The following is a 27,967-nucleotide window of genomic DNA, read 5'->3' as shown; positions in this document are numbered from 1 at the left end:
AGAAATTTCTTGAAAACTAGCTAATGCATGTACTCAAACAGGTTATTTAATAGGCGTTTTACTTTATCACTTAGATTACAGTTCATTTAATACTTATTCTTTAATAAATATAAAGGACAAAGATAAAAATGAAATATCGATAAATATTTTTGTGGGAAAATATCTAGTAATCCTGAAATTTAACACATTTGTAACCCAAATTATAAGGGAAAAAACGAAAATTATATTTTGATAATATTTTTATCACCAGTTTCTCTCATTTTATGTAGTATTCTGCTAAATAGTATCAATACTATATTTATTTATCATATTTTCAAAATTAGGATGCCGAACGTAATCGGATACTTTAAATCTATAACATATTACGTCTCAGAAGTATACAAATAAGAAAATCAGAATAACAACAGAATCGTATGCTATTAAATTCTGCTTCTTAGTGAAGAATATTTGTTAACATAAATATATTTTTATAGAAACCTGAGTTTATCAAGCAACACTGTAAACCCACATAGCAAAAAACAAAGTCTTTATTATAATTAGTAAACAGAACTCTGACCTAAACACAGTAAGTGAAATTGTGTTTGAAGACTGATTAAAACATTCGCGATATGGTACAACTGTTGTCAAATGTAAGGACATGTTAGTATTATTTCAAACATGTTTAATATCAATGTGTATTCGAAATTCATCGAAGTTCCTATTGCAAATAACTTTGCTTTCCTGTGCTTTGATTACTATCCCTTACTGCTCTCAGTTCAGCTATCAGCAGCTGGTCACATGTACTAGGAATAATGAACTGTATAACAACTGCAGAAGATGAATAATCGTTCTTCCCACAGCTGTTCCTGCTTCAGTAAGTACCAGTAGTTCTCCTAACGATGCACTGATCAATGGTTAATATTATATCATGTTTGTTAGCGTGTTTATAAGAGAAAGGTGAACGTGCCACTGGTTTTGGCTATTCTTCAGTTATCCTCAGCATGCCTACTTCCTTACATAGTAGGTATACAGTATGCTTCTGCGCAAGTACTTCTCAATATATATATATTATTGTATGTCCTTTATGACCATTATTGATGTCCAGGTATTGTATTCCTTAATGATTGCATAGTAGTGAAAATACCGTGCACTGTTATATCTTAAAATTCAAATTCGATATATCTATATTCCTTTTCATGAAATTCACAGGAGTACTTGGATAAGTATTGCTACAATTTCAGGTATATATAATATGCTTGAATCTAAGTTGCTTGGATGAAAAATACGTTTTTGTAAGATTTGCATACATGGAGGTATCCTTAATATCTTTCCTTTCCAGATGTGGCACAGATAAGAAAGAATATAAATAAAACTCTCAGCGTTATATTTCCTTATTACATTATCAGTATAGTTAAGCTGATTTAAAAATACACGATTGGCTTTCTAAAGATGTGGGTTCAAAATTCACACTTTGGCTTCTTCACGGAAGTTTTTCAGTTATACCTTATTTTGGAAATTTGCGACAGTTTGAAATCTCGGAAATGAGTTCATAGCCTAGGAGTACTTTAAAGAGTGTAAAGAAATAGATATTACATAGATGTAAATATACATATATGTAAATATACATATATACATGTATAACTTAATATATTTTAATATTTTATTATAAAATACAATCGTGCTCAAAAACTAAGAAACTAACACTAAAAGAAAAGGTGAGAATGGTTAAAGGAGGAATTGAAACATACAATTTACATATGAGGTAGAGGTTGCTTTGCCGAAATAAGCCGCGAATAGGTAACCAAACTTAGCATAAGACGCAATCCTTCAGTGACTGCAGGATTGCAATCCTGCAGTTTTAAAAAGAGGTTTAAAACGTTAACGCTAAACCCATACGCTATTTCGAAAGCACCGACAGTTCCGAGTAATCCGATATCCGTAATGCAGAAAGCATGACCCGAAGATATCATTCGCAAGATGAAATGCATTGGAGGGCTGTTGGGATATTGCAATACAATCCATTTATACAAGAAATCTGAATGTTTTTCACGGTAATATCTTCTGGACAGTTCCATGTTTTCATCATATGGCCGGCTTGCGCCGGCTAGGAGGATCGGGCTGTGCCCTTATAATAACAATGATCACGGTAACATCAACAAAGTAATCAATATCCCTGTAGAAGACATGGGTCTGGAGCTCGGAGGATTATTACAACGGCAGATGTTCGCTTCCTGTTGCTATGTTAAGATGTCATAGATCACTAACAGCACAGCAATTGGCGTTTCATCTCTCTGCTGCTGCATTACGGCCCATGTCATGACAAACTGGGTCGCGTCGCCTGCATGAAGGTAGAGTGCACGCCCAACGACTTGTGGTTTGTGTTTCTTTGTCCCCATCGCATGTTGAAGCGTGGCTGAACCCATGACATCGCATTTGGTCACCAGCGCAGCGGAGCCACGTACGTTGTACGCGTGAGTCTCAATTGAACAACCGGAAAGATTCCCGAAGAACAATGATATGACGACAGCCAGAGACAGTCTATTGGGCGAGAAACGTCGTCCAAAGAGATCATTACATAAAAGGAGGCTTAGGCGTATGGGCTGGGATAGCAACGAACGACCGCACCGACCTTTACGTGATTCCTAGTGCTTCCGTCACAGTCGTCCGATATCTCGACGAAATTCTACACCCTCTTCTGCATTCTTTTATCGCTGCAATGAGTACGAGCGATATTTATGGACGATAACGCCCGCCCGAATAGAGCTCGAGAGGTGGGAAGATTTGGAGAAGGAAACAATTTCACATCTGCCAGATAACTTTACCTGAATAGTTATCTGGACTATCTGGCATAGTCTGGGACATATTCAAATGATGGATAGCAGGTCGCAGTGTGCCGCTGGATATCCTACACGAGCTTCGATATTCATTACTACAGGAATCTCGCTATTGCTACAAGAAAGGGTCAACACACTATTGCCAGCTTCCCTGGCCATTGCCAAGCATGCATTTGAGCTAGAGGATATCCTACTAATTAATTGCGTGATGTTTCCATTGTCCATTTTTCCAACCATTGGGTCTTTCGCTATATGATAGTTGTAAGTTATATATTTTTGTATGTCTTTGCTTCATTGTTTGCTATGTATTCTAGTAATGCCACACCAAACTCTTGGATCCATTTCACGCATACCCGTTAAATAATTTTTGTTTTATTCCATGTTTTGCCTTTGTTGCTTATCTTTTAGCAGTAATATAATATAATATAATATCATAAAAATCTTCTGTTATTCAAATGTTTATACTATCTTTGAACCTGTTAATTAACAGCAAACTAGTTTCAAAATAATGTGTGGGTGCGATCAAAACAAAAGGATGATGGAAGAAAAAACTCGCAGATCAATTGAAACTGATTTTATCGGACTATCATGTTTAAACGATGGGGAAAATATTTTCTTCTAATGGTATGACATATTAGTATCATTTTGTTTTTGAGCCTAAGAGTTTTGATATGATATTATTTTGATTTTATTACATTTATTAACTACTATCATTAGAGCCTGGGCAAGTATGAGGCAAAAGAGTCATTACTTATGTTTTAATTCCATATGCTATCACATTTTTAATACAGTCAATGTTTGCAATTCGAAGAATTTTGTCTTCATAAATGTTTCGCTGAAAGCTCTGTAAAAAGAAAAACTTATTTGGAAAGTTAATCTAGGCAATCATTGCCTGTAAGCATATTGGCTTAAATTATTTTTCTTGAATTAAATTGATCTCCTTCCCCCTTTTTTTTCAGAAAAAGGCCTTGATCTATTTAGCTCTCTCTCGACTTCATTTTAATGCTTGTATGAATTATTAAAATCTAACTTGAGAGCAAAATATTCAGAGGTCTTACTTAAGAAATTATATTTTTATATTTTGCAGTGGAAAAACAATGTCTCTTTTTTAGAATATAGAAAATTATGTTTATCTTATAAGCTTACGGATAGGAGGTCCTAGAGTATTTAGCTGTGCAATTATTCACGATACGTTAATTTTACGTTTCTAAAAATTTACACTTTCACCAAAATCTGATAATTTTATTTAATGCTCCTCATTTCTCTCCTTACTATACGTGAATACTTGCAGTATACTAGTCGCTGATTAGATAAGGATTCTGAGTGCTGTAATTTAGTCATAAGTTTATCGCCTTTAATTGAAAGGAATGATAAAAAAAGTCTATTATTTTTAGTACCAGCAATAACAGTAAATTATGCACGAATTGGATCCTCTCAAAGCAGGCAGCAGTGGTGACAATGTACTAATCAGAAATATTATAAAGTTATCCACATAAATTTTTTGTTTCAATAATTTCTTTAATATTTAGCTGTAAATACCTCTGAAGAGCTTAGTCCAACTCAATGACTTAGAATAATTTACTTCTGAAAACGGATACCACGTCGATTGTATTCTGAACCGCATTTAATTCTTTCCTTTTGGAATTTTTATCGAAACAAATTTGAGTTTTATATATTATTAAGCTGGTGAAGATTTCATTAATGTTTGCACTGAATGGGAGTATAGGAAATATAATAATCTTAACATTAAGATTAATAAATTTTGAATTTATAGATAACCGATGCGGTAAATAGTATTTCTAAAAGCATATCATTTGATCATATTTTGGATACTTAAAACTAGTAAAGAAGCAATCTTGTATTTGACGTAGATTTTAAAACAAAACTCAATCGATTTTGAAGGCAATGAATTTTGATCAGTTCTACAGATGAAGAGGGACCCATTTGCCTTCAAAATCGTTTTTTTTTTTTTTTTTTTTTTTGTCTAAATCTACGTCAAATATAATGCTGTTTCTATACTAATTTTAAGTTTCACTTTGGCATGTTTCTCTTCTGATCTACATTTTTGATAATTTAAAATTTTTATGATGGTTACGAATTATATATACATGAAGATGGCAACATAATAACTATTAAACGCATAGCATAAATCTTCTGTAACTATATTCACACTTTTAATCGGCAATAAAGAAATTTTTTAAATTAAAGTAAGTAATAGTTGAGCTTGTATTTTAAAACTAGGAAATACCTACCGGGATTGCTTTAATGTCCATATAATTTCTTTTTGATTTAAAATAATTCTTATTTCAGACCTATATTTGAATGATAATAAAATTTTTTAATTATTTTTAATTACTACTTTGATTATGTGCGTATTATATCAGACGAATTCAACGATTTTAAAATCCGAATTTAATTTAAAGTTTAAATAATATTTCAGCTATTGATTTTAGTTTCATTTATGAAATGTACAAAATATTTAGCCGCCCAACCGGTACACTGGTTAGTGTCCGTGACTACCGTACCGAAGGGCATGGGTTCGATTACCGGAAGAGGCATGAATGTTTGTAAATGCATAATGTCTATGTGGTATGATGGCACTCAAAATATGCGGCGAGCCGAAAGTCCTCTCGAGAAGTTAATGGTAGGGGAAGAGGAGCTAAAAACCCACGGACCCATTCCCCTGGTGCGCTCTCCTTCGAATCTGGGGGCGGAAATAAGCAAAGTCGTATTGTCACCTGTATTTTGGCCAAGGTTATTTGGCAACGACAGGCTCAATCTTCTCTTCTCTTCTCGTGGGTTTATTTTGATATAAAAAAGCGAGCTTAGTCAAAATAACAAAATAATTTCCTTTGCTTAGACACTGGAATATGTTTGTGGAGCACTGGAATAAAGCACTGGAATATGTTTGTGGAGACATTAGGTATTTTGGAAGCGTGAGAGATTAAAAAATATGCAACCTTCGACAGGAATCGAACCGTGGAACTTTCAAATACGCGCTAAGTGTACAGACTACTAAACCACGAAGACTCGCATAGAAGGCGTGAGAAATACCTTATAATACTCACCCTTTTAAAGGACGACGGGGGTTTTTAGGGGAACCAATTCGAGAACTCCTGGGTGAGGAGTATCATCATCCAACACCCTTTTCATTTCGGGCGCCACTTTAGAGACATTGGGTATTTGGAAGCAAGAGAGATTGAAAAACATGCAACGCCTTTGCTGGGAATCGAACCGTGGACCTCTCAATTACGCTCTGAGTGCGCAAACCACCACACCACTAAGGCTCGCATAGAAAGCGGGAGAAATACCGTATATGTTCAATGTCATTTCAATAAAAATATTATCTTGAATAATTGTACAGTGCATTATTTTAATTATAACAATGCCAAATTCACTTTTTTATAAGGTAATTTTTTCGTTTTATTTAGAAACCATTTTCCTATGTTTATTATCATTATTATTATTCTTAGCTTTCAAAATGTTTTATTCTAATAAAATGATATTTACATTGAAAAGAAAATGTTTCTATGTTTTAAAGAGTGATGTCAACCGTTAATTCATCTTAGTCATACCTATTACCTTATTACTATTATTATACTAGTATTTTAAATATGAAACATTTTAAAACAAAAAAGTACGGAGTATTGCAAATATAGAAGTTTAAAATGCATCTCCAGTTTCATTATACACTGCTAACATCAGAGAACTGCACATGAGATGAAACGTTATTGAAGTTATGTTTTGATTTAAGCTCGTACCAACCAATACGTATTGCATAGGGTAAAATATAAGCAACATTGCACGTTGAAATGCTATCTTGTAAAGTTGCCTTCGATAGTAATTCTTTTACATTTGCTTGATCAATATTACAGAAATTTAGTTACGACATCTCTAAGGCAATAATACATCTCTAACACTATTTTATAGAACAACAACAAATGCATTTCAGTACTATCTTTTTTATAATCTTATTATTTAAGTACTCGCTGAGGATCTGGTTTGTTTTGATTTATTTGATTACAATAAAGCGCACGACGACTGTGTGCCTTAGGAAGTAGGATGACTTCGTGGAGGACTTTCTAAGGAAAATGATCTCGTATACACGTTGTGTCTTTGGAAAACCAGGAAAACGCCGTTCTCCGGGACTTCGAACCCTAGAACGAACTACCGGTGTTCAGCGACTAATTGAATATAACTTACGTATTTTAGCACTTCGAAGACGATGTGTTTGTTTCCATCAACCGAATTACGTGTCGCGGCGAAACAAAAATCGTTGACACTTTATTTGTTGGAAATGATTTTGGAAACTCCTCTAAAAGCGAAACAATAAAATTTCAGCAGATTAAGATAGTTGATTATAATTTACTTTCATTCTAAAATTTGATTCGTTCATTGGGCAGAACAATCAGCGAAGTGTTTAATTAACTGAAAACTTACATGTTCTCAAAAACAGTTACTATGTTAAATATGTTTGAATCAGGAAAGAATATAAAATTAATTCTACGTCATGGATCAGTAATCATACTTGCAAAAAAGCGTTTACACCGTAATAAATTAATCGCATGAAATGCTCATTACCGTAAAAGTTTGCCAAAATAAATAAATATTTATTTATTTTCTTCTTTCAAGTCTTGTTTAAAATTTAGAAATAAATCTCAGCAGAATGTAACGTTTTCATTCAGAATTGGAAAAGTGTAAAATTTATTCTTATGTTATTCAGAATAGTAACGCTGATGGAAATTGCCGCAAAGACCAGAAATTAGCTTAAGGTTACGAAAACAGTAATATTTCTGAAATGGATATCTCTTCCACGCCTTCGTAATATTAATTATCACTGAGAGCGCTGGGAAATTTTCCTTAAAATTAATATTAATTAAGAATTATTTACGAGCTACTGAATTAAACTAGACTATGATGTCGGGTGGTTTGGGGAATTTAGAATGCGTAGATATCTAATGTACATGTTGATGACATCCTTGGAATATTTCTCAAAAGCAGCTACGATGACATTCGAAGAAAAAGGTAAAATATTATGTGAATGCTTATTGCCCTGGCACAAAAGGCTGCGTTATGCCAATTGCATATTTTAATGTAATAAAATCATTAGATAAGGTCTTTCTGATTTCTAATGTACATGTTAACGACACCCTTGGAATATTTCTCAAAAGCAGCTAAGATGACATTCGAAGAAAAAGATAAAACCTTATGTGAGTCCTCATTGCTCTGGCACAATAGGCTGCATTATGCGAATTGCATATTTCAAAGTAATAAAATCATTAGATAAGGTCTTTGTAATTTTTGAATTTTTTTTTCAAAGTATACAAAACTTTCTATTTATCCCGGTATTAGAATTTTACATTGTAGTTTCCAAACAGAAATAAAATTGAGTTGAAATACAATCGAACTTGCATGAAATTCTTAACCGTAACATGAACAACGTAATGCAATCGCTTTTAAAGCACAACATGCACAATTTACCAACATATAAGCTCACCGAGCCGAGTAACAAAATGGGTATAATATATATATATAATATATACCTAGTACATTTAGTTCGGCCGATATCAATCAAAAAGAGAGGTGCACAACTACATGTTATAGTTCTGAGGCTATTCATTTTTTAACTTTGCGAGGCACATATATAAAAAGGAACGTACGTACGTATAGACGTCACAAAAAATCTCATCTGAATCCACTTTAAATGCATTTTACAACACGTTTTAAAATAAAGAGTAATTTAGGTATTCGTACAATGGTCACGAAAACATCTCGTTCAAAGTGATTCGAAAGCGGTCAAAATATATATTTTTTGAAAACCCGGAATTTTTCGCGACACCCGGAATTTGGTACCCGGAATTTTTCGCGATTACAGTACTTCGGCTACTTGATGCAAGGAATTTAAATCACATTTATGTGCACACAAAGTAAAGCCATGCAGAATTCATCGGTTTGTTCGTGAGATTAATAAAGAAACATATACTATAGCATAACTTCCGATCCATACTGTAATACTATTAGGTAAAACAGCCATGCTCTGACTATTCATGGCGAAGTACCGAAGACCTGTGCCCGGAAGTTGTTTTGCAAATTCAAATTAATTGCTAAGCTATTATCGTTTTCGAGTGCTAGGAAACAACGAAAAACATTATCAGCTGAATTCTATCCAATATAAATTGAATTTTATAAAACTCACTGAATAATATGGCTTTAAATTTTGTGAGTTATTTTAGACATATAAATATTTACCATCTAAACTTTACTCTCGTCTGAAGAGGTTGCTGGTAGAGGAAGAGAGCGCCGGGATACCCTCAGACCGATCCACTCGGAGTGCTCTCCATCAAAATTGGGGACGGAACTAGGCAAGTTCGTACTGTCACCTGTGTGATGCTCTTGTCAGCGACAGGCGCAGTCTTGAAGTCTCTGCCACGATGAATTTCGTGGGCTTTCTCTGATGTTACTATCATGCAGATGAGATAAGTCGCAACAACAACAAATTTTGCTCTCATTATAATCATCTTATAATCTAAGGAGCAGAAAACTAAGAACCTAAGGAAATTTTATTCATAGCTTCATGCGAAATAATTAAACAAAATATTAAAAAAAAACACAACCTTAGATTCAAATGCTGCATTTCACAGCTGGAAGCCACAGATGCAACGTGATGCGTAGTTATAATATTTTTTTTTCCTTTACCTTTAGAGACATTAAGTATTTTCTGGAATCATAAAAGATGAACAATTAGCAACGTCTTCACCGGGAATTGAACCACGGATCTCTGCCATACCGGCCCAGCGTGCAGAACAACTACACCACGAAGGTACGCTAGGAAGATGGGAGAAATACCTTATAACCTTATTTCGTACTTTTCCATTTTGCCGGCGCAAGCGATAAAGTCGCCAAAAATGGTACAACAGATGCCAAAGCTGTTAACCTTTTACGCTTCATTTTCAAAACAGGCCGCAGCCATTTCTTATCAGATTGATTGTTTCTTTCCATACTGGCATACAATTAGATATAATTTTTACCAGATAGCTCAATTTTATTTAATTAGTAAATAGTTCAATTAGTAATTTTTATGCCGTAACACCATTCGTGGTAATTAAGTCAATCAGGATGCAATCACATCGCTCACCCGAAGGCGAAAATATAGAAAAGGCAAAGTCAAGGGTTAAATTCATCAGTTCTAATAAGAATGCACTAGCGAAGTAAAGCACTGTGGTTTTACATAATTTCTAAGTAAGCTATTTTTGCGAATTGAAATACGCCTTGCATTTAAACTTGTATTCCAAATTAAAATTTAACTTGAAATTAATGTAGATAATTACTGAGAGAATTAGATTTTTGTAGCGTAAGTTGCATGAGATGAAATCACTTGGGGTCACGTGATATGAAGCGGCGAATCAGGATGTTGTACCATGGAAGCATAGTAAATTCCAAAATTAATGTCTTTTTACAAAAGTTTGAACGATATTAAATTGTTTATGCTTCCAAAATAAAAATATCTTAGAACTAACGTATGTTAATATTTTTTATGTGTATACTGTGTATTGTCACCAATAAAGTCTGCTGGGCGAGATTTGCGTCGGCGAAACGGAGAAGTACCCCTTATTTTCATACACTTGAGGTAACAGCACGAAAACGTAAGATGGAAATAGAGACATTACCAAAAATAATCACAAACCTTACTGTATGAGGGAACACTTCAAATAGGCATAAAAATATGTGTATTTAAATGTATCGGAATGTAGGGAAATGTAGGGAAATAAAGCAGCATTGTTTAATACTATTTTTAAAAGTCTTATGAAAGTGTTTTAAACGCACTCTAGAGATTATGGGACTTGAACTATCTATTTCTTTGCAGGTATCTCAAATTCATATCACAAAATAGAATAATTATTACGCTACATAACTGAGGTATAAATATAAAAATACAATAAAAAATAACCGGCATTTAATCGCGTTAGATAATATCGAAACCTAAATAAAAAATTTCATAAAAGCGAAAAGTCCATTTCTTGCAATTTGTTTGAAAAGAAGTTATACATAATTTTTTTTAACGACAGCGGCTACTCGTTTTGACATTTAAAACATTAAGTAACTGCAAAAACGAATTCTAATGATAATTTTACTTAAGAATGAAAGAGAAAAATCCAATATAAACTATGATCTGCCATAAATATGATTTAGATATTAATTTATATAATAGGTACTATTCCGTTTTGAGGGCTGTAAAAAAATTGCAGCGAAAATATATGCGCAAAAGCGCCATATCTAGCAAACGCGTTCATTTAAACAGCGTGCCAAAACTAGCGTACGCGCTAATTTCAGATTGCGAAATTTATATAGTTCTATATTTCTTAAGAATACTAGAACAATTTGAAATACTAGTTTAATTTTTAAATCCTTTTTTTGATATCCTATGGATTTAACAATTTGGGAATTGCCCATGACGAAAAGTCTGCAATAGAAATTTGGGTAAAGTGCAGAGTCACCCACTGCTTGACGCGTTTTTAAGAATTGCACATACTTGGTATCCATCTACACATCGACTTATTTTCACTTAAAAAAACCTCTCTGAATTACACAAAAATGGCACTGCGCACACCTTTGATTTTATCTATGTACACATCGACCTATTGTCATTTAAAAGTAAAAGAAAAATGGCAAAAATCCAATTATTTTTAACCCTTGTAAAAGCGGCAAACAAATAAGTGGTTGATTCTGCACTTTACCGAGAGTGTTTTCAAAGAAAAGGTATCAATTATTATAGAAAATTATGTTTGAACAACCAACGAGATGACATTATGCTTTAGCGATAACTCGGTAGCGAAATAGCGATGCAGGCATCCATTCAGTTATGTTTAGCAATTTTTATATACTAAATTATAATAATGATCTGAATAGTTATTTACTCTTATGCTTCCATTCAGTCATGTTTAGTCTTTTATATATAAATTATAATAATAAAAAAGTATTATATGAAATTAACCTTTCATCTAAATTAAAACATCAATCTTAGATAGTTATTTACTATTATACTTTCTTTCTTGCGTTAGGGTTGCCGCAATTATTTTTGGCGGCACTGGCATCAAAAATAGTTTGGCGATTTTTTACGGCCCTCCAAACCGAATAGTATCAAAAAATATTAAACTTAAATGATAAAAAGTACGCACGAAATAAGGTAACCGGCTTCGTTCCAAGGACTTTTACAAAACATTTGTTATATTTCGGAATTTATGAGATTTTTATTAGATTGCACTCACATTTAAATATGACCACTATGCAAGTGATAACAAATTCATTATTTTGTGAAATTTATGCAAAAAACTGAAAATTTTATATCCAAATTAACAAAAGTATCAAACATCACTGACAAGAGCGTAATGATTATAAAAACATACTTTTGATTTTATTTTATGTATATTAACCATAAGCATATAGTGAAGTAAAATAATTGGAAAATATTTATTCATTAATAATATATGGGTAAATATGTTAGTCAACGTACAAAAGCGTTTAAAAAATGCATACACATTTAAAGGAAAAAGTTTCATATTTTAAATTATGTAAGGCTAATTAATTTTTTAGTCTCCATTATGCATAATAATATACAAACGCTGTGTGCAGTATTTCGAGTGATTCTATGACGAAAGTTTGTAGTTATCATGGTTACTGTGAATTAGAAATCGTGAAAACTAAGTATAAAATTCACACATAAAACTCTCAGAATAACATTACGTGACATATATATACAACTATTCAGGTTTCCAAACGAAAATGAGAAAATTCATAATAAAAATACTTTGCCAGATTCTCCAGATTAACTGAAATCTTAAAATTATTTAACAAATAACATAAAAAAGAACGAAAATTGCGTTTTTAATTTGTTGTTTAAACTTTCACTTCCGCTGTGGTAAACAATAACTTCCGGTCTGCCGTCTCTCAGAAAAACTATTATATCTCCACTTCTAATAAACATATCAAGGAAACGAAAGTCGTTTTTGATAGCTAAGAGTGTGGCCTTTCAAAATATGAAAAAAAAGAAATTGAGATTTTTAGCGAAAATCGGCCTTTTGAACATCGGATATTTTGAAATGATTAATTCATGTTTTTCAAAACTTAATTTTTGGACTTTGGAAGGACGACTTTGAAACTTCGCTGAATACAACTGAGAACTACTCTTTTTTACTATTTCGAAACTATGTTTTTCCTATTTAAAACAATTTATGTTCCTACAATCAATTGTATATTACATATTTTTGCAATTAAATTTGAAACTTTAATCTACTTTGCTCGTATGCTTAACGACTGCGAGCTTCAATAACTCAGCAGTGAATATTTTTAATATTTGCCTACTCATAAAGCTTGTTTATAACCTCTTTTATTTTGTATTTTCCTTAAACTTCAAGTGCTGTGTATAAGTGCTTAATAACAGTGCATATAAAATTATACTGTATGAATATTTTATATATAAACAATTTTATGCAAATTTTAGTAGCTCATAAATCACTTCATTTTCCTTCTTTCAAGTTGTTCGGAGGAATAATAGCTGAAATCAGAGTAAGCTTTTAGCAAAAAAACATTATTCTACGCTAAATTGTCTCTGGGTATTTCAAAGTGCATTTAAAGTAAAAGAAGGTTTAGGAGATAGGTTTGAATATAACGGTCTATGCGACTTACGATCACACGAATTAGAGATGCCTTTGAAGAAGATGAAATATAATATTTCCAGAAATATCCAGGAAGACGGTGTGTATCTAAATGCATTCCATATGACAAAAGTTGGTGATCGAAACCTATCGCCAGAATTGAAAAATATCTGCGAGATAGGAATTTCAGAATCACATGTCCATCGCGTTTTGAAGCGCAGTCATTGTTAAATGTGCATTCTAGAAATAATCCATGTTTTCAGTTAAAATATTCGGGAACGAAAGAAGCACATACTAAGGCTGTTTGCACATTTTTTAGACGACTTTCATATCACTTACAGAAATATTTTACTGAAACGGTTTGTGTTTTAAATGTTCCATTTGTTATGGTATAGGAAGAGGTATTTTATTCTATTCCTCTTGAACAGCTTTCTAAAATCTAAGGAGGTGGTAAGTCGATGTTTGTACAATGCCCTTTTTAAAATTCCAAAACCGCAAAAATCTGTGGAAGGTAGGTACATCAGTAGATTTTGTAGGGATATGAGTGAAGTAAGGATATTTGTAGGGATATGACTGACACATTTTTCTTGTTCCATTTTGCTCAGGAAACTCGAATTTGGACGTGCGGATGCTTCCTGTGTCTTGACGCAGTTTTACTGATTGATGGCACTGTGGATAAAGAGAAAAGTTTTCATATTTGAAAACTGGTTATAACATATTTCGCTGGTAACATGTAGAGTTGAGCTTAACAGTCTTTCACTCTCCTTAATTATTATTTTTCGTTACATCCAAAACCAGCAACAATCATAAAACCCTTTGAAAATTTTTATTTAGATTCTTTGAGCCCTTTTCTAAGATTTTGTTCATCTCTTTGATGATAATAAATGGATATTTTTATTGCTGTCATTTAAATATACTCAAGATTCACCTATTGTTACAAAATTTTCCATTTTTGACCGAATAAGTGTTTCTTATACCGTTCTACTTTCTGCGATCTGCCGTGGAGAAAGACAATTAACATTACATTTTTTCGCCCTTTTGAGATTCATCATCAGCATTAATCACTTTGTTTATATTTGAAATAGAGAATTTTAACTGTTCTTTGACTTCGAAGATTTTCTTTTAACATTAAAATTATTACCTTTGCAACATTTGAAACATTACGTTTTTTTCTTTGGATATGTATTTTGAACAAGTATTCTCCTTGAAGCCAAATTTTGAGCGTTTCTATTTTTTTCTTATTGACAATATTATCAGGCGTTGCTTTAGATACCGAAATGTCATGACTTTCACAGTATTTTTAATAACTGGATAGGTATAATGTTTTTCGAAAAGAGCACAAACATAGCCTTCCGTAGATTGCTTCTTTAAAAGCGCCGTCTTGCAAGAAAACAAAATTGTCAAATAGCAGATATTTTCAGAAATAGAGTTGCAATTAAAAAAATTTTCCAAACCGGCGATTTTTTCTATTAGCAAAATAAATTCATCTAAAAAGTGTTCGAACAGCCTTTGTACATTATGTGCAAAAGTTGTAACGAGAAGAGCAGATGATAAGCAGCTTTTTAAGAAGAAGGCTTGGAACGATTAAGATGCGTTTCAAAACAGGCATTTAAAATAATTTTTTCATTTCTATAGATCATTTTAAGATTTGAATATAAACCATATACTAATAAGCATTGTTTTATAAACATTTAAAGTATACCTTAAGTTTGAGACTGTCTAAATATTGTTTTCTTTTGAACAAAAATACATACCTCTCACTGTAACTCAATTAAAGCATTTGATTTTAGATTTATTTGTATTTTATAAGACTTACGGAATACTACAGACTTACCTCTACAGAAACTTTGAAAGTATTCATCAGCACCTGAAGTTTCAATAACTGCGTCGATTCTCTAAACAAAAAGACGAATTCCTTGATAATTTTCAGAGATATCAGACGTTCCTTATAAATCAGCTTTTAACATCAAATAGGATTTTCAATTTGATTAGCGAAGGTAATGTAACCAAAGTTTATGAAAAATCTGATCTCTACGAAGGTAGCCTTCAAAGTAAGTTGTGATAATATCAGATCATTGTACATGAACTTGAATCTCATGAATCCTGAAAAGATAAAAGAAAATTAAATTAAATATTTTTCATTCTTTTTAAAGCAAATATTATCAAAAATAAATACTCTCAGAATTAATCAAATCATTCAACAATTTTCGCTAAAGAAAAATGTTTATTCTAAGAATGAATTTCTTGAGTTATGGTTAAATTTTCCTAAATAAGATTTCAAATATATTTTGTCACCACCAGAAAATAATATCTTGAATTTTCGCGAGTTTCAAGGAATAATTGTAAGCCTCCATAAAGCAGTTTTATGAATTAAAATTTGTTTCTCAGAATACTTGTTTCCAACTATTGCACAGTTTTCAGAATTTTTATTTCTTATTATCAGGTGCACTTTTTTACTTAACACCGCTTCACTTATTTCTATAATTACTAAATAGGAAATTTATATAAAGCTTTACATAGTTCCTAAATGAAAAATCTGTTTCTTATAAAATTTCATTATTCAAATCAAAAATAAAACTGTCATTTCATTGCATAATGAGTTCCCACTCAACCTAAATGTGGACAGCAATAAAAGTGATCAGTTTAAAATCATTCAATTCTTATTTATTTTAAATCAACTTTCAGCATTCTTCATTCTTTTTAAGTTTTCTTCATTCTTTATGAGTACACGTTTTATAAGACATACCAGTAACCCTATATTGCATGCCGTATTGGAATGCGTTGAATTTCTATCTAAGAAATGACATTACTAATTTTTGTATATTAAAGTTGTAGAGACATTAGGTAATTTTTTTTTGATGCAGGCAAGATGAAAAATTAGCAACGCCTTGGCTGGGAATCGAACAACCGACCTCTGGAATACAAGTCCAGCATGCAGAACCACTACACCACGAAGGCACGCTAGGAAGGCGTGAGAAATACCTTATAAAGTAATTACGTTAATTGAGTTTTAGTCACGTATAAAATTTTCCTTATAAGTGACTACATTACAAATATGGAAGTATTAGAGATTCTAATAAATTAAAAAAAAAGTTGTGTACTGCGTGTTAAGTGAAAGTTTGGTCTTCGGGGAATAATTTTGAGCTAGTGCCGAAGGTAATCCAGGAAAAGATATTCGAGATTGGACATTTTGATTCTTTTTATTTATTGAGAGTTTTTTTAACTTAATTATTATTTTTAAACTACAATGGATCAAAATCGTAAAAACAACCTTGTATTTATCCTAAGTAAATTGAAACAATCGATTTCGAGGGCAGTTAAAGGTCCCTCCTCATCAGGAGAAAGAAATACCTAGAAAGAAGAAAACTAAAGGGGAAAGAGTCTCAGAAACACGTGGTTCTTTTAGTTTTCTTCTTTCTAAGTATTTCTTTCTCCTGATGAGGAGGGACCTTTAGCTGCCCTCGAAATCGATTGAGTGTTTCAATGCACTTACGCTAAATACAAGGTTGTTTTTACGATTTTGATTGTCACATTAGCGTGTTTCTCTTCTAGTCTAGAATGGTAATTATTCGTTTCAAATTATTAAAGTACAAATAAAAAGTTTAAAAGATGACTTTTAAAATTTAGAATTTAAAATAACATTAAATTCTTAAAATACGTGCTCAAAAATGAGTATTTTTTTTAAATAATTTTTCTGAAAATTTTCATTTCTTTTTATGCAACATTTGAACAACCATTGATGTTGGCTCATTTTCCTAATGCATTAATAATTTTCAGTTTTCCTGAAAATGAGCTTCACGTAAGGTTATTAGGTACAAAAAATAGTGTTATGCGAAATTGATTGCGTTCTGTTATTTTAATAAATATGGTTAATCTGCAATCATATTTCGTAATTCTCGCTAACAATATCGCCTACCAAATATTACTACCGCTGGCTTTTAATACTAAATCATTTTTCAGACATGCCATTCTTTTAAAGAGGTTTAATTCAAATAGCTTGAATGTATTAAAGCTTGAATTAAAAAGACCCTGTTGGAAAATTCTGTTTTAAAGTTATTGGGATAATATAGATGTGATCCTATTCAAGGCGACAGAGAAAATTTCAGGGAAACTTTTAGATGCTAAAACAGCATCTAAAAGTTTCCCTGAAATTTGGTTCTAATTTTAACCACATATGCTTTTATATGCAATAAAGTAATAGCTATTGTCATAAATTTGTGAATTTGTTTGCATAACCTCTTGAGGTAATCAATAATCTAGTATTGCGAGCTCACAAAACCTATAAATTAAACAACGCGTTTTAAGTTTTGTGGCAATATGTAGTAATGATGATAAAATTAAAATATCAAAACTATAACATTTGTTACACTTGCAACTTTAACATTCAGAATTATAAAAACACCAAAGTAATATAAAGTCATTTACTTGTAAACACTCGCAGTTGTTTCAAATAACTTTTCATAAAAATTTCATAAATTTCATAAAAATCAAAAAATTTCATAAAAATCAAAACGCGCAATTAAAAAACATCAGATTATAGTTCAAAGAAGATTTCACCATTAAAAAATTAAAATATATACATAAGCGTTAAAAAAGAATGTTTACAAATTTTACACTTTAAGTTATATATATTATATGCTGTTATACATAAACAAAATATATGTTGTTGTCAATCCATGAAACTAAGTATTTACTGGTGAATAAAAATAATAAACTTAAAAAGATTCCAATTGTAGTAAGTTTAACATTTTTTTTTTTTTTTGAATGCGAAATGGGAAAACAGAAAATTTTCCAAATATTAAAAAAGTATATTGTTTTTGAATAAAAAAACTAGAAACATAAATATGTACAGAAACTTGCAACTTGTACGTTGCTACACAATTTCATCATAACCAATAAATACACTATTAATATTATACGCAAGAAATACTGTTAGAAATTTTCTTATCTGAGATCTATAGCGTTTAAGAAAGCTATTTTATTTATAATATATCTAGTATATAAGCGAACACTTACAAAATTGTATCAAGAAATCTACGAACAAATACTTTTTCAATTAAGCTGTATTGAAGAATATGATTATATAATATTCTAAATAAATTAAATATTGTTTTATGCATTGTTTTTGTGAATAGCGCCATTGTATTACTGACGAGATTTATTGATCGCTGAAAACAATATGTGCATTATGGTGGTGCAATTTTAGGTGTTTAAAAGACTTCATATCCTCCAACGAGTGAACCTAGTTGCAACAACGAAAGCTCGGAGCATTCTTGAGTCATTTAACCCTTTGAAAGCCAAAACGACCTTGACGGACTTTCATTCAAACGACCGCAACAGCCTAAAACGGCCGAAGATTGCGATGATGTTTTCTTGCCTCCCAAGATATGCAGTAGCAGGCTTAGTTTCCCCAAATGCATTGCATCAATGTACTGCAAATAACTTGTCCTAAAAGCCTAATTGAAACTTCTTTGTTGGGAAGTAAAAAGGATGTCATTTAAAATCTTCACACCTCTTTGCGCGTTAATGGACGGGGAAGGGAGCAAATGAACGGAACAAGTAATGGGCGGAAACGGATGGTTTCGTATTTTAAGCGTACATGTTAGCAAAGACTGCGGTTTTCTAAGGGTTTTATAGCATTAGCACTTAATCAGACAGCAAAAATTTTGATTAAAATCAACAGGGAACTGTTTATCTTTCGTAGTAAAGTATAATTTTACATGAATTTACATCTAAGTAAGATTACATTTTCTTAAGATTGAGCAAATAATAAAAACTTCTGTTTTTAGTTTTCTTATTGGACTTGGACTGTATATAATGTTAGCTGGAAAATGTGAAATTCATAATAACAGCTTTTATGCAATTGCATTAAAGAAGAAATACAATAGCATGGATTGAGAAAAAGTTTTACATTACTTAAAGAAGGTGAATACGTGTTCCGTGATTGAGGTATTAGATACAACTAGATCTCATTAAAATTTATTCATCAATTTCAGTTCAAGAACAGAAGTCATGAGTTTTATAAATAACTTACAAAAGCTATATCTATAAAAAAAACCTTCAGTGTACATTTATTGCCTTTACTTTCCTGTTATTCATTTCATTAATAAGTTGGAGTAATTAATATACTGCTTAATACTTTTATTTAATCCAATCGTTTCCGCGTTTTCCATTAATTAATTTCCAGTTCTTGTTGTAACTTCCAGCAATTACTCTTATTTATCATTTGCTTTTAACATCTTTAATTCCAATTTTAAGACAGTAATACTCAATATAAACATAATTTAGCCATTTCCTTTCTCTTTCTGTTTCGAATATCTATTCAGAAAATTATAATCATCACAAAGATAAGTTAGCCATACTGGTTTTCTTTTCTGTTTCTAGAATTCGCAAGTTACCGTTTAAAAACGCAGATCTCCAGTGACCGAATAGAACCTCTGACTATTAGAAGCTCGCGTAAACACAGTTCTCAGTGAGCTAATGGAATAATTGTGTTAGGTATATGAAATTTTATGATTCCATTAATAAAATGAACAGAAGCCAATTTTCCTTAGGAAAGTCTTCAATGAAGGTTACGTTATGTTTTGTCATGACAAAAATCTATCCTAATCCTCTACCTTTAGCCAAATTAAATTCGTTAGATCTCACTTCTGAACTGAGTTAATTTTATAAAGGACATTATAGTGCATGTAAGCTTAGAAATCAAGTCAACTCAAAACATGCACAGACGTTAGGACAGGATATTTACTTGGTAAATAAATCGGAGCCATTTGTTTTGGAAGAGCTGCTTTTGTGAAGGAATTTTTGGTAAAAATCAAATCCTGATTGTTTCGATTTTTAATTCCTTGTACGAAGTAACAGAAGTATTTTGATCATGAAAAATTTCGGGTATCATATTTCGATGAAAATATCCAAATATCCCTTTTGATCGCTATAGTATCCACTTGAACGAGGGTTTTGGTGTAACAGCTGTGCCTACGGACAAAATAAAGGACTTTTTTTACAAAACGGATTGTAAAATGGGTTTAAAATGCATTCAAAAGAGATTTTTTTCGTGACGTTTATATATAACGTACTTACATTTATATTTATCTCGCATAACTCAAAAATAAGTAGCTCAGAACATTGAAATTTTGTATATAGAACTGCTATAACATATAGTTGGGCATTTCGTTTTTTTTTTTTTTTTTTTTTTTTTTTTTTTTTTTTTTTTTTGATGCAATCGGCTGCATCAAACGTATATATATATATATATATATATATATACCCATTCTATTACCGCTCTCTGTGACCTCAGATTCGTACTCTTACATGCCGGTAAATTGTGGACTTTTTGCTTTACAAGTGATTGAATTATGTTGTTCTTACGTTCTGGTTAAGGTTTCTATGCACTTAGTTAATCTAAGTGCAATAGTTGTAGATTTATCAATAATAATTCAATATCAATTTAAAGTGATATAAAGTTATTTCTCCCACCTTCTTGGCGTGCCTTCCTGATGTAGTGATTCTACACTACACCAGGAAGTTCTGCTGGTATTCCAAAGGTCCGTGGTTCGATTCCCGGAGAAGGCTGTTGCTAATTTTTCCTCTCTCTGGCTTTTCCAATTACCCTAATGTCTCAATGCCTAATTAATAATTACAGTGGCGCCCGAAAGGGTTATGGAAGAGGATTCTCCACACCCAGGTTTTGGCGATTGGGTCCCCAAAAATTCCAAGTCGCCTTTAAAAAAGAGAGTATATAAGGTATTCTTCCCGCTTTCCTGGCATGCCTTCGTGGTGTAGTGGTTCTGAACTCTGGGACGGTATTCCAGAGGTCTGTGGTTCGATTACCGGCGAAGGCGTTGTTAATTTTCATCTTGCCTGCTTCCAAAAAAATCATAATGTCTCTACAGTGCTACTAAGCTAAACGGAGACGCCATTCGTTTACATTTGAAAATCTTAGTAAGATAGTGAATTACGTAAGTTTGTGCACCAATTTCAGTGCCTGTTTGACGTGTTAGACCAAACGTAAATTTTAGTTTTGTGCACCGAAAACGCTGTCTTCTTACTCGCTGGCCGAATTGCTTATTTTTGCGTAGAAACTCCAATTTCAATACTAAAAAAGATTGTTGGACTGTTTTTAAGTGTGTTATGCGGTTCTGTATTTCACAATTTTTAATGAGGATGTTTTGAGTTTTTATGTATTTTTGCCTTACCACGAAGTGAGAGTTGAATAAATTGAATGAGAAATATATTTCTAATGAAATTCGAGGAAATAAGTGAAATAAAACGCGGCAACAAATGTGTAATATTTAGACGTGCAAGGAAATCATCTGGTGTCCAAATAATACTTTTTATTTTTGTAAAAGCAAACAAGAACATGAGATGATAACGCCTTCGTGAAAAATAATTTGAGAATTACGGGATCAGATTTATATTACATACGAAGAAAACCGCTAAAATCTTACCCAGACAGCCTGAGAATGGAACGAAAATAAATGGTATTCTTCACCTTTAGGGTCATCGCAGTCTCATTATCAACAATTACACAAATCCCATAGGTTCAGCTGTAAAGACGTGCCGATGTAATATCGAAGCCCGCGTATTCCCGATAATACTTTAATGAATGTAATTTCGAATCTCATATATACATATCTCATTTTAAAAATCAGCTCTTTGTGTGTGCGAAAATGAAGTTCTATTTGCTTAAGGAAGCAAGAACATATTACATAAAAATATTTGTAAAAATGCTTTTAAGAACTACATTTATTAGAATAAATTGTTCAACATATATGGAGCTAATGAATATAGCTATAGCAATCTAGCAGCACTTTCCATTTTGAAACATTTTTCATTATAACTTGAAAGGTAACACAAATATTAATTTACATTAATAAAGATGCTCTGTACTAGACAAGTGTCAAAAATGTAATAGCACTAATTAATCAGAACGCAAAAATTGGATACGAATTTTGACAGAGAAAAAAAGAGCGAAATTCTAGTAAAATATGCATCTTCTTGTTTGAAAAAATGAAAGCCATCTAGGAAATATTTCAAAGATGCTTATTAAAGTAATATATCTTTTTCAGTCTAATGAAAGTGTTTCTGATGCTTTACGTTTGACACGTAAAAAGTGTAATTCATGTTTATTATAGCTAATAATAACAGAATACTGACATTTAATTTTGTAAAAATTATTTGAATGTTAATTTTTACCAACATATAATGTATTCTATTTAACTTTAATGAGTTACTTTTCCAAATGAAATAGACGTGTGCGTGTGTGTGTGATTATGGAAAAGCCTCGAGGGCTATCTGCCTAAAGGGAACGATGCCTTACGTGGAGGACTTTCTAAGGGAAACTGGCTGGTATACACGTTACACATGGGGAAAACCACGAAAACGCCCATGCAGCCAGCCCGTTCGCGGGATTCAAACCTCGGACCGAACTACCAGTGTTCAGCGACTTTACCGCTCGGCCGCTGGTGGGCCTTCCAAATGAAATAGAGATTTGTATTGTTGAGTTTGAATAGCTTGCGGTTTGGTAAAAAAAAACACATTAATTTGAAATTAAGTTTAGGTACATAAATATATGAATTAAAAAATATACACTGTTCATGATTTATTTCCTGAAAAGGTAAGCTCGAAATAAAAGAATTTAAGCACTTACCTCAGCTCAAAAACTAATAACAAATAATACAAATAAATAAAAGCTGCAAACTTTATTTCTGCATAATAAGTTTCATGAAAATCGCTGAATAAAATTTTAAGCATTTACCGTTTGAATTTTCAGTAGTGTTATGATGTTCATGAAACAAATCCTTGAAATTTTTAAGCGTTAAGGAAAAGAAAGCAAATCAAATTTTGTAGTTATAAAAGATTTCACTAAAAAATTAAAGTAACAATAAAATTTCAAAACATTGTGGTTAAGAGAAAATTAAAATTTGAAAGGTTTCATATTTTAACGGCTGTTCGAAAACATTTATTAAAATATTTTACGTTCTGCCTAAGCTCACAGTCCACCAGTCTGCTGTTACACACACTTCCCCAAACCGAATTTTTTGTCTTTTTATCTTTATTAATAAACATAATTTTCTTTGCAGCTACGCCATATACAGTTCAATTACAAAATTATGAAAAAAAATTAAAAGCAGCATAGCAGTATACGTTTAGAACTAAGTGCAGTGTTAAGTTGGCATAATACAAAACTTTTTTTGCCCTTTTAGTATTATTAAAGCTCTGTATGTTTATTCTATTTATTAAGTATCACGTTCTTAACACCAAATTGCAAAATATTTGAAAACAGCACTTCTTTAAATTTTCCGATAGACAGTCTCGCGTGCTGAAGATATATTTTTTTTTTTTAATTTTTATTTTTTTTTCGTACAGTGTTGCCACTGCTTGCTTTAAAATCGTTGAGTTTGTTTTATAAAATAGGAACGAGATTCTGAATCGAATTAAAAATTCGGGCTTCCCAGTGCTTTTGTTCGGGTGCATGACTACGTTATTCAAAATTGATGTCTCTAGGTGCGTTGCTTTTGCCTTATGCAAGAACCATGCATACATTTATGAAAATTCTTCATTATTGATTTTTTTAAATATAATACAAGTCAATAATATTTTGTAGCAACAAATTGGAAAGTTCTGCGCTGTTTGTAGTTATAACCTCGCCGGGACTCGAAACTGGACCTCTTGATACGCGCCGAGTGTGCTACCATTACACCACGAAAGCATAGGGAGGGAGAAAATATCTTATATGTTTAAGCAATGTATGGAAACCTTCTGAAAGGCGATAGACTTTCAGAAGATGCTCATAAGTCAGGCTCGAGTGACCAATTCTCAGAGAAGTTCAGAGTATACTTTCCCTTGCATAATAATAACAATAACGTCTCCCCTTACATAATTACTATAACATAGACGACCAGTACTCAGTAACAGATTTAACACTTCTCAGCATATTATTTGCTTGATCATCGCCAATGGATCCGCCATTTATTGAGAATTTTGCTTTACAGCATACATGGGGATACATATATTTGCCATAGTTATTAACAAATAATATAGATTACCTTAACAGGTTTTAACAGTATACTGTAAAAGTAGACGTAATCCAGCATTTTAGCTGGACTAACCATAACAAACATGTTTTACCCTGTGCACGTGTCTCAGGTCTCCTTCCTTTCTTGTAATTTGTGTCGTCACTACTGCGCCATCATTGCTATGTGATGTTCCATCGTGTAGGTGCACTGTATCACTCCTGAGCGTTTATAACTGCTGTGCTGAAACACCACTTGTATAATATATGACCTATATAATACATTGAGGTTTAACGTTATTGTTTCAGCTTTTGTCTACCTTTGTTCGTGTAAATATTGTATGTTAAGTTTCATTTGGAATGAAATAATACAGCTTGGAAATTTGTTTTTGTTTAGCTATTTATAAAGACTTTTGCTGATTACCAGTGAAGACTTAACTTTTTTTAACATCCAAGTCCTGCCTTATGTAAGTAGTCTCCATTAATGGCTATTCAAATCGTGCTAGTAAGGTTACTTAATCCTAAGTGAACAGTCCTGTGTTTACTCATTTTGTATTAAATTGGGAATATTTGTAAATTAATAAAGAGCACAGGAAATGGATATACCTTAATTTATTGTATCTTTGAAGTTTTAATAAAATTGGTTTCATTTTATCTTACACTTTTCGCCATTGTTTGAATACGTTTTCTCGTCAGTCCTTAACCAAAAATTATTTAAAATATGTTAATCAAATTACCATTGTTTAAAGATATGGCACAGCAATTATTTCTTAGTGATTTGCTACAGAGTCTTTGTTAATATTTAGAGGATTTAAATGAATCACGATTTTTCGACCCCGAGGATTTCAAATTTACATTAAATGGATACGATATTAGTATTATATATATTAAACGGTTAAGCCGTAACGTGTAGTTGTATCAGATATTTCATAATTTGTCTCGTATGGAATATAAATGTGAGCATTCTCGTATGTTCTCGTATGGAATATAAATGTATAAATCTCGTATGGAATATAAATGTAGTTCTTTCTAGAATATTCTTGCAGAACGCCATCGCGGATTTGTAGTTGTAAATTGCCTTTTTACCACATTAGAATAATACGTTTTGGGTATACAAAGAAAACTACTCAAGCAATTGGAAGAGTTTTATGAACTTTGTTCGCATAGATCAATATGTATAGATATGCATACAACTCATAAGTGTCATAACTATAATTAATTCTTTAAAGAATTTTAGAGTCTAAAAGTCTTTAATTTTGCAGTTTACAAGAATTTTTCAAAACCCGCTTTTCATTCTTAAATTATTTGAAGCGGCATCGAGTTTTAGTTAGCGACTCACTTTTCTTACTTGAGGTACTTTTAATATAAAAATGTCTTGGCTGACACAAATTGCAAATACAAAGTTCTATAACTCGATGTAAAAGTTCCTATAGTCTTTACCCAACGGTGCTAAAATCGAAACTTCCCAATAAAAAATAGTTCTAACAGTAAAGCGATTTAAAGCCTACAGAAAGAAATAAAATAACTTCTCTTAAACTAAATCGCGAGCTAAGGGAGAGTTAGCTATCTTTCTGCTTCTTTTGACGTCCAGCCGCAAGAATGTAAAGTTCTATCCTCATGATACTTTTATTTTACATGAACGCATTCCCCTTCAGGATATTTAGTTCTCCTACTAGGTTTTATGTAAATATAAATTTAAAATATTGAAGCATTTTTCATGACAGACTAATTCTGCTATTTATAACATGAAAAGGGGATTAAATAAAAATGTTCGCTATTCAAAGTAAAATTTAAACTCAGACTTCCTCATTAGATTCAATTGAAGTAAATTTTAACCAGCTGATCAAAACTAAATTCAGCTGGAAATATTATGTAACGAAATTTGGTTGGAAATTTCATTTAACGAAATACACTGCTTCGTGTTCGTAATATATTGAATGCACGCAGAACCGATGATAGCTTGATAAAATTTATTTTTACCAAAAGAAACACTTAACAGTTTGAGAACTTTCCACGAAACTATTCTTACAGGTTTTCTCAGTATCACAAAACACAACCAGTAGTAACATCTCAAAATATTAAGATCGTTAAACAGAAAGAAGTCAATGTAAATTACATCTAAAGAGACGAAGATATCTTTATACTCCTGAACTAAACAACTTTCCGGAACCGGCCTTAGCTTTCGAAATTTCTTCCTTGCCTTAGCAACTGATGAAAGCAGTGACGGAAGTAGAATAAGGAAATATCTAGATGGAAACAGCGCACACATCCCGCAGTAGTTTGACTTTGAAAGAAACTTATCTACATCCGATCAGCTGTATAGTGTTGTTGAGCATATATCTGAAGGCCCGCAAAACAAGAAATTCACAGGAGACCTATTTATAGACATAGCCAAAATCTTCGATCGCGTTTGGATGGATGACTTAACTTTCAAAATACACAATCTGGGCTCCCAAATTGCATTATATAAGTCCTTCCTAACAGGTGGACACTTTGTCTTCACGATTTAAACACATATTCTACCAGTCGAGCTATTTTAGTAGGAGTATCACAGGCATCCCTATTGCTCCCACTTTAATTAACATGTATGTGAATGACATTCCTTCCACACCGAACACAACACTTGCAATGCACGTTGATGACATGAGGATGCTTGCAAAAATTCATCATAAGTCCAATCATTCAACACCTTCAAAACCATATGCAAGCACAGAAGATCGGGTTGATACAATGTAAAACCCAAGTAAACACTGATAAAAACCACTGCAATAATGTTTCCGAGGAAGAAAAACATCGAAAAGCATCTGAACTTTTATAGAGATAGTCTGTCCTTGGCTAAGCAAATCACTGATCTAGGAGTGATCCTCACAAAATCCTCACATATACATGTTATTATACATACGTTTTTAGTATGTAAAGCTAAACTCTAGCCCTTAACTGGTCAAAACAGCGTTCTATCTATATATAACAGTTACACATTTATAAGTGCATTCCGCCACCCATGCTATTTTATGCCTGTCCAGTCTGGGTTTACTCTTGTGGCAGAAACAGAAGACAGTTACAAACGGCTCAGAACATTGTTCTGCGTCACGTTAAGAACGCATTCTGGTATGTGCGAAAAAATGTTATCCATGGAGAAATTAATATTGTACAACTCCGTACTCTCTACTATCACCAAGCCAGAAAATTTCATGTTCAAATGAGAAATATCTGAAACTCTGAAATTAGACTCTACAACTATTTACAATAGTATGACCAAAAAAAAAAAAAAAAAGATCTTTTGCAATTTTAAACTCCAGAACTTTGATGGAAAACTAATATATTACTTGTTGTTTCTGAAAGTATTATAAATTCTGGGTCGTATTTACATTAATGCAGTTATTTCTATTTGCATTTATTTCATCTTTTGTGTCTATTCTACTGGTATAGCTTGTCGGGTGATTAGCATTTACCTCATGAATTATACACTAGCTCAGCAGCTTTCGTTA

At 32.1% G+C, this 27,967-nt stretch overlaps 1 protein-coding gene across 2 annotated transcripts in view; it reads right to left on the bottom strand.

Annotated features, from left to right (window-relative positions):
- LOC118193453 (uncharacterized) overlaps positions 1-27,967 on the bottom strand; it is a 917,076-nt gene that overhangs the window by 585,431 nt on the left and 303,678 nt on the right. For both annotated transcript variants that reach the window (XM_085817668.1, XM_085817667.1), the window contains exon 3: positions 15,300-15,568. The gene's annotated coding sequence lies outside the window, so the exon portion shown is untranslated. The remainder of the gene's footprint in view (positions 1-15,299; positions 15,569-27,967) is intronic.

The sequence above is a fragment of the Stegodyphus dumicola genome, chromosome 5 (assembly GCF_044657685.1).
Source record: "Stegodyphus dumicola isolate Sdum_Otavi_A_Nest chromosome 5, ASM4465768v1".
Classification (NCBI taxonomy): domain Eukaryota; kingdom Metazoa; phylum Arthropoda; class Arachnida; order Araneae; family Eresidae; genus Stegodyphus; species Stegodyphus dumicola.
Note: the sequence above shows the minus strand (reverse complement) of the source record. Positions and strands in the feature narration are given on the sequence as shown.